At 48.0% G+C, this 8,603-nt stretch overlaps 1 pseudogene; it reads left to right on the forward strand.

Annotated features, from left to right (window-relative positions):
* Positions 1-6,008: 6,008 nt before the first annotated feature.
* On the forward strand, positions 6,009-6,108 carry LOC111757998 (small nucleolar RNA U109; annotated as a pseudogene).
* Positions 6,109-8,603: the final 2,495 nt, after the last annotated feature.

Genomic DNA, 8,603 nt, shown 5'->3' on the forward strand with positions numbered 1-8,603 from the left:
GAGAGATTCTGTCTCAAAATAGAAAAAAAAGCCTGTAATCCCAGCACTCGGGAGGCTGAGGCAGGAGGACCTTTGTAACTTTGAGACCAGCCTGGGCTACAAAGTGAGCTCAAGGCCAGCCTGAACTGCATGGTGAGACCCTGTCTCAAAAAGAAAAAACAAACATCAAAATAGAAAAGAACTGAGACTGTAGCCCGGTGTGGAAATCCTGGGTTCAGGCATCAGTACAGCAGGAAAAATAATCAAAAGAAAAAAAGAAAGAAAAGAAAAAGAAAAAGAGAAAAAAGAATTGTCAGCCAGGGAAATGGGAGTTTTGAGAGCTGGGAGAGCAGAGGGCTGCACTTCTCGGAACAGAGGCTGTGCTGCAGTAGGGGTGAGGGAGGCCAGGCAGGCCAGCTGGGTCCACCCCTGGTTCTGAGAAGCGGTCCCCACCGGCCTGTCTCCCTCAGCAGCTGCTGCAGGTTGCCCCAAGGCCGAGGCCCGAGGAAGGGCGTTCCCAAGGGGTCTGCTCAGAGGCGGTGAGGCTGCCCGTCTTTCCTGCCTCGCCTCCGAGGGTCTTTAGGATTCTGGGCTCCTTTCTCCACTGCTGCCTTCCCTCAGGAGGGTCTGGCAGAGGTTCTTGGAATGGAAGGAGACACTAGCTGCGCCCATCTTCCTTCCAAAACGCAGCCTGGGGTGCTTGGTGCTGCGGCTCTGCAGGTGCTGGGCACGGGGTGAGGTCAGGGATGCATTGTAGCTCCTTCGGGAGCCACACTGGCTTCAGGCACAGCAAGGCCTTCTGTCTCCTTCCCAGGGGAGATGAGAGCCCAGAGAGGAGACGCATCTAGCAAACAACTGCCAGCTGGTGCCAAAGGAGGCCAAGCCTGGGGTGCAGCCTTTGCCGGGGATAAGAAAGACCCCAGAACAAGACCCAGTGCCTCAGCAGCTTTCTCCTGCATCTCCTAGGGCAGCGGAGGGGGTGAGGTCATAGAAGCATGACTGCTCTTCTCTAGAACGTGAAGGATGTGGTCTCAAGAGGACCTTGAAGGGCCCATTAGCACTACCTCTGCCCAAAGTAGCCTGCATTTTCCTGCCCCAGGGCCTTTGCTTAGGTCATTTTGGCCATCTGAAACATTCCCTTACTATTTATGACCCTGTTAAAATGCTACCTAGGGAGACCCCCACCTCTGTCTTTGGGGATCAGCTGTCCACTGGCAGGACAGATAGAGTTACCCGCATTTTGCAACCCCCTCACCCGAAGGCAGCACCTTCTACAGGGAAGCAGAGGACTTGGCTTCTGGAGACTGAGCTCCTTGTTTCCACCAAAGTGCCCTGGGCAAAGGTGGCTGCCCCAGGAAGGGACCCCAGGAAGGCTGAGAAGCACCAGCAGGGCCTGAGCAGGAAGAATGGTCTGACCTCCTCTGCCCATCCATCATCATTCACAGCATGGGGCAGAATTCCTCCCTCAGCAAACACAGTTCCGCTGCCCCACAGCCACAGCCACACCCAAGCCCACTCCCCTTATGCTGCCTACAAACAGCCCAGCCAGTTTGCAAAAGTGTACCCCACCCCTTCCCTGGGCAGGAACCGCCCATGCATGCAGCCCTCACACAGACACCCACAAGCATTCACAGACGCTCAGGCACAGGAGGGGGAGCACAGACGTGGTCACCTGTGCGTATGTAACATATCATGTGCAACCCCCCCATACATATGGGGTACCCCACCCCGTGCCACCGCAACATTAGCTTGGAGGCCAGCTGAGTAGAGAGGTCTGCCGGTGACACTGTCCTCAGATTTCCCAGGGTGAGCCCAGGTCAGCTGCGGGCCCTAATCAAGCGCCAGCCTGGCTCAGTGTGGGGCTGGCGAGGGCAGGGAGAGGTGGGACCCACTCAGGAGTGAGGAGGACAGGACCATCCTCATGTCTCAGGTGAGGGCTGGGGACAGCACCCAGGCAGAGAGAGGGCCCCCAGGGGTGGCCCTTCCACAGGGGCCAAGCCGCCGCCCTCAGAGCACGCACGCCAGCTTGCTTGGCATCCTGATAGTCGCTAATACACACAGGGGCTGAGGGCGGGAACGTGGGGCCACCTCGGTGTCTCCCCTTTCTGCTTCACCCAGTCCATCCCCATCTCTCCCCATCCAGGGCCTTGGTGGCACTGCCATGGCATCTCTCAGCACCCTCCTCCAGGACTTCTCATGCGGTGCAGGGTCGAGGTCCTTACCTCCTGACCTAGACTGTCCTCTCACCTACACCCTCCCGCAACTTTGTGCCCTCGCTCGATCCCCACTACCAGAAGGGCAGCTGCACATAGTGTGTTCCTCCCCACCCGCCCCCCTGGGCCCGTCTCCCCTCACGTCCCCCAGGCCTTTGGAGGTGCTGCTCCTGGGCCCTGGAATTCCCTTCCCTCACTGCCCCAACAAGGACCTCATCCAACCAACAGAGAGGAATGGTCATGGGAGACAGGGCAAGCAAACGGGGTTTCCATACAACCAGCTCCGAGGAAAGGTCCGGACAGCTGCCCACTGCCCACACTGCCCCTCACTGTTAGGGGCATTTCCCAGTTTCCATGCCTCTGAGAAAGTGGCTTCAGATGATGTCTGATGATTGACTGACTTCATAAAATTTAATATGATAAAGAAGCAGGGCTTATCTTCACTTACATAAGACATCCACCATGCTAATGCTATTTTCTTTTCCCAGAACATGGAATACGTTAAAGGAAATAAAATTTGAGATTAAAATTCCATGCATCTTTTTGCTTTTTATGTGCAGTAGTAGTGGGGGAGGGCATGTTAGAAATTGAACTACATACGCTCTTTTTTATTTATACCCCAGCCCTTTTTTATTGTTTATTTTGAGACAAGGTCTTGCTAAATTGCCCTGGCTTGGGTTGGGGATTTAGTTCAATGGCATAAGCTCGAGGTCGTGAGTTTGATCCCTGGTGTCACAAAATAAATAAATAAATAGCCCTAGCTGGACTTGGACTTTCCATCCTCCTGCCTCAGCTTCCTAGAGTTCTTAGATTTTTTTTTTTTTTTTTTTTTTTTTGTCTTTTTCTTTTTTATCGGTACCGGGGATCGAACTCAAGACTGTCTGCTTGCAAGGCAGACGCTTATGCCGCTGAGCTAAATCCCCAGCCCCGAGTTCTTAGATTTTAGATGTGCACCACCACCCACGCCTGGCTCCACCAGCTCTTTATGCCTCACCCACACGCACCCACTACATGAAACTGGCTTCTGGGGTGAGGTTGGCTTTGCCTGTGCCGTCGGGGCCTGGCTGAGTGGTGCTGGAAGTGAACTCAGCCTGTACAGTGTGAGCAGGGCCAGGTGCTGACTCAGGGCTGGACCCTAGCAGTGTCCCAGGGGCCTCCACGGCTTCCCGGGGGCACGGTACAGCCCTGCTGTTGCCAAGATAGGGAACACACGACAGCCTAGGAGTGGCCCCAGGAGCTCTGGTAGCCAGGCTGGGACAGGACACAGAGCGGGCTCCCCGCCGGGAAGGGCTAGGTGGAGCAGGGACTGGCCCACAAAGCAGAGCCCGGAGCCACACATGTGGCCCTGGCTTCCCGGGAGGGATCTAAAAGGCTTGAAGATGATGTGAGCGCAGGAGTTCAGGACCAGCCTCAGTGACACAGTGAGAACCTGTCACAAAAACTAACCTGAACAAGCCAGGCAGGTGTGGTGGTGGATATCTCTGATCCCAGCACTGTGGGAGTCTGGGGCACAAGTCTCACAAATTTAAGCCGATCCTGGGCAATTTAGCAATGTAGCCAGACCCTGTCTCAAAATTAAGAAAAAAAAGAGCCGGGGGTGCAGCTTAGTGTGAAGGCCGTGGGTTCAACTCCAGACCTGGAAACAAAACAGAACAGACTGGGCGCACTCCTGGAGCCTGGCGGAACCGGTGAGGGGTTCCCTAGCAAACTCTGAGGGCCTGGGGGACTCTCTTTGAACAGCCAGGTACACACACACACACACACACACACACACACACACACACACAGTCTTGCACGTCTTACTCATTTCCAGAGCTGTCTCCTAACACTCTCAGTCCTATGAAAGCCTCTTTTAGAGTCCAATAAAATGGAGATAAACATCTCTGTGGTGAGGGCTGAGTCAACTTTGAATGTTACAAATTCTGGACAATGGCCTTAGTTTGCTTTTGAGGAAGGGACTAAAGGTGGCAAAAGTCAATAGATAAGATGCATTTATAAGCTGGGCGTAGCAGCTTGTAATTGCCTGTAATCTCAGCACTGGGGGGGGGGGGGCTGAGGCAGGAGGATTGCCTCGAGTTTGATGCCACCCTGCGCTACATACAGAATTCAAAGCCAGCTTGAAGTACCCAGCAAGAGCCTGTCTCAAAAACAAAACACAGCAAACAAAAAAAACCCCCAAATAAACCCAAGAAGCAATTTTGGGCACTACAGCACATGTCTTTGTATATAGTTTTGCCAGCATGGAGTACTGTATAGCCATAGAACCAGGCCCTAGAAGGTATTGAATGGCCATAGGTCTTAAAATTCGGTAAGTTGAGGCAGAGTGCGCAGCATGGGAGTTGAGCAGGTCAGGAGAAGAGGAAGCAGCTTTCAGATCTGGCACTGGGAAACCACAGTGGCCAACAGGCACTGGCCCTGGAACTGCAGACTCCTCCACAAGCCTGAGACCCTCTTGATGCTGCTCCCGCCCCTGCCCGATTCAAACAGCTGTTTAGGGGAAAGATCATAACCCAGAATCCAGGTATATCACCAAGATTCTAGCTGCAAACAACAGAATCCTCTCTGACACACCTGAGCCACAAGGAGGTTTCTTTTAAATTCCTAGGTAGGTCACAGAATCACCAGGGAGGATGTGAGACACAGAGTGGAAGCCAGCTTTGGCTTCCACAGGCAATGCCTAAAACCACAGTGACCAGAAGACGACAGTCAATACCACGGCCAGTGCGAGAACTTGACATCAGTAACATCACTCCTGGAGCTTGTCCTGAAGGATCAGCCCAGAAGCCACCTCCCTTGCCATTGTGATCCCCAAGCCCTGCAGTGCCCTGTCGTTGTCAGGTTGCAGTCTCCACAGGCAGGAGATTGGTTAGGTCACTGCTACGTTTTAGCTGCCAGAGAGACCACAAGTCTGAGTTCTGATTTCTTTCTTTTTTTTTTTTTTTTTTTGGTCCTTTTTCCTTTTTATTGGTACCGGGGATCGAACTCACAACTGCCTGCTTACAAGGCAGGCGCTTATGCCGCTGAGCTAAATCCCCAGCGCCCCTGAGTTCTGATTTCTAAGTCAAGGAGCAAAATTGAGGGGAATTTCCCCAAGTATAGAAAGGCCGCTCAGACCTGGACCGATATTTTAAATCTTAAAAGCATGGAAAGCTAATAAGGGGCGGGGGTTTAGCTCAAGCCCTGCCTGGAAAGCGTGATATCATGAGTTCAATCCCTGGTACAAAAAAAAAGATAATGAGAAGAAAAAATATAAAGCTAATGAGATCCGAAGGAATTGCTGGGCCAAGACACAGGAAAACAGCAGTCCAGAGAAGTTAGTTTCCAGATAAAGCAGAGTACACCCAGTTAAATTCTCCATTTCAGGTGAGTATGTTTTTGGTTAAATTTTAATTTCAGGGAAAGTTATTTTTTACTCTAAGTATGCTCGTGTAATTTTTGAGAAACACTTATACTACGAAATGATTTGTTGCTTATCTGAAACTCAGATTTAACTGGCTGTCCCTATTTTTAATCTGTTAAGTCTGGCAACTTTAGGAAAGAGGATTGCTTTTGCCCAAGGGGTCACTTTTGCTCAAGGACATCTGGCAATTTGAAGGAGCTGCCTTTTCCTTTTGATACTATCATAAATTTAATTAGTTTCTTAATTTCATTTTTGGATCATGCATTACAAGTATATAGACTTTTGTTTTCAATTTGGTATCCTGATGCAACCTTGCTGAATTCATTAGTTTTTTTTTTCCCCCCTCCGTATTGGGGCTTGAACCAGGGTCTTTACATTGAGCTATATCCCAGGCCCTCTTTAATATTTTATTTTGATGGCATGTGGAAATGCCTTCTCCTCATTCCTTGTGGAGCAGGAATATATCCATGACATGCTACATTAAAAAAAGGAGTTTTCAAAAGTGCTCTAAAGCATACAACTGCAAGTGTGTTTAGGGGTGTTAAATAGATGACCATATTAATGTTTTTGGTTGGATAATTGAACACAACTGTTTGCAATCTCACTGTTTGAATGTCCACTTTGTATGTTTTGATACTGTGACTTGAGCACCTATCTCTAAGATGATAATTGTAATCTATTAACTGGTGATTTCTTACTTTTTTTTTTTTTTTGTAGCTCTGTATTAATTGTACCCTTACACTGCTTTGTTTTGTTTTGTTTTTTCTCTTTTTCCCTTTAAATAAAGTAAAAAAAAAAAGGAATTTTTGGGGCTGGGGATTTAGCTCAGCGGCATAAGCGCCTGCCTTGCAAGCAGGCAGTCGTGAGTTCGATCCCTGGTACCGATAAAAAGGAAAAAGACAAAAAAAAAAAAAAAAAAGTCAAGGTAAAAGATACATTGCTACTAATCCCCCCAAAAGAATCCCCCTCTTACTTCCAACACATTTATCCCATCATTTCCCCACTTCCTAACGCATTCTCTTTGGTGAGGATACTCGTGAGATGTGAGATACAAACATACAATGACGCCGCTGCAGGGTGCCACCCACTGATGTACGGGCTAGTAAAAACATTACAGTGTGCTCTATCCACCTTATTTCTCAGCTCTAGCTCTGTGCAGCTGCTGGCTCTTCCCCAAAGTCCTGAAAGGTAAATGTTTTGAATCAATTTGGAACATTAAGGTAAATATTTCAATTGATTCAGAACATTGAGTTATCTGTGATGGGCACAACTAAAGACACTGATGAAAGAGGACATTCGGAACTGCTTCAGAAAGTGTCAGGAATGGCCAGACGTAGTGGAACACGCCTAGAATCTCAGCATTTGGGAGGCCGAGGCAGCAGTATTGCCATGAGTTAGCTCAAGGCTGGTCTGGACTATGCATTGAGTTCAAGTGTAGTTTGAACTACATTGTGAAACCCTGTCTCTACCAAAGTGGCAAGAATGATAGGATGTTTCTGAAGTAAGAGGAAACATTTTGTGGGGCATTAATGATAAAGTATATTTTCTTGTAAAGTACATTTGATTGATTGATTGATTGATTGATTGTCTCTTTGAGACAGGGTTTCACCATGAAGTTCAGGCTGGCCTTGAACTCACATTGTAGCCCAGGTTGGCCTTGAACTCAAAGCAACCCTTCTGCCTCAGCCTCCTGAGGGCTGGGATTACAGGTGTGTACTACCATGCCCAGCTTCCTTAGGTTTTTTTAATGCACAAGATAATCTGCTTGTGATGAGACAGTTTTACTCTTTCTTTTCCAATCTATATGCTGTTTTATTTCTATTTCCTTCCTAATTGCCCTGATTGGAACCTCGAGTACAATATTAAATACCAGTGGTTGGAGTAGACATCCTTACCTTGTTTTTGTCTTGTTTCCTGGGGAAAAGCATCTAGTGTCTTCACAACTAAGTATAATGGAGCTGTGGGTTTCCATAGATGTCCTCAGGCCAAAGATCACTGCATTTTTTTTTTTTGTTATGTTTTGTTTTTATTTTTATTTTTATTTTCTTTTTTCCGGTACCAGGGATCGAACTCACAACCGCCTGCTTGCAAGGCAGGTGCTTATGCCACTGAGCTAAATTCCCAGCCCCCTGTTTTTATTTTTTTGGTACCAGAAATAGAACTCATGACCTTGCACTTACCAGGTAAGTGCTTGAGCCACTGAGCTAAATCCCTGGCCCTACCGCCTGTGTTGTAAATAAAGTTTTAATGAAACACATCTATCCCATTCATTCATTTACGTACAGTAATGGCTGCTTTGTGTTATAATGGCCGAATGGAACAAATGTGACAGACAGCCTCTGTCCTATTTTCCTTTTAAGAAAAAGTCTGCCAACGTCTGTTTTAAGCCACTGGATTTTAGGATACCCTATGTAGAAAGAGGAAATAAAACAGAAGAAAGAGCCAGTAGCTAAAACGGAAAGTGGGGGTCGGAAACAGACCATGAAGCAGCCTTGCCTCACAATATTTAAGGAAATCCAAGGGTGGCAATGTAAGCAACGGCAGAGCAGATTGTGAAAAGCAGCAAATAAGCACGCTAGAACTAAAAAAAGAGTAATCGAAGGGCGCTCAGTGGATGGCGGGGCTCCATGGCACACACCTGCAATTCCAGCTACGCAGGAAGCTGAGACAGGAGGGTTGCAAGTTCATGACCAGCTGAGGGAATTTAGGGAGACTGTGTCTCCAAAATAAGAAATGAAAAACAGCTGAAGATATAGGCCAGCACTCCTTGGGTTCAATTTCCAGTACTGAAAATAAACAAAATTGAAAAGCCAATTTATGAACTGAAAACTAGAAAAAATTTAGAACAAATCACAAAACAAAAAATAGAAAACACAGAAGAAAGAGATGACGTGAGGTTAACTGTGTGTTTCAACTGGAGCCCCAGGGAGAAAAAGAGAGAGAAAGGGGACAGAAACAGTATTTGAACACATAATAACAGAGCATTGTCCAAAACTGATGAAAAACTATTC

The sequence above is a fragment of the Cavia porcellus genome, unplaced genomic scaffold (genome assembly GCF_034190915.1).
Source record: "Cavia porcellus strain 051 isolate PalLab524CR breed Dunkin Hartley unplaced genomic scaffold, mCavPor4.1 scaffold_28, whole genome shotgun sequence".
NCBI lineage: Eukaryota > Metazoa > Chordata > Mammalia > Rodentia > Caviidae > Cavia > Cavia porcellus.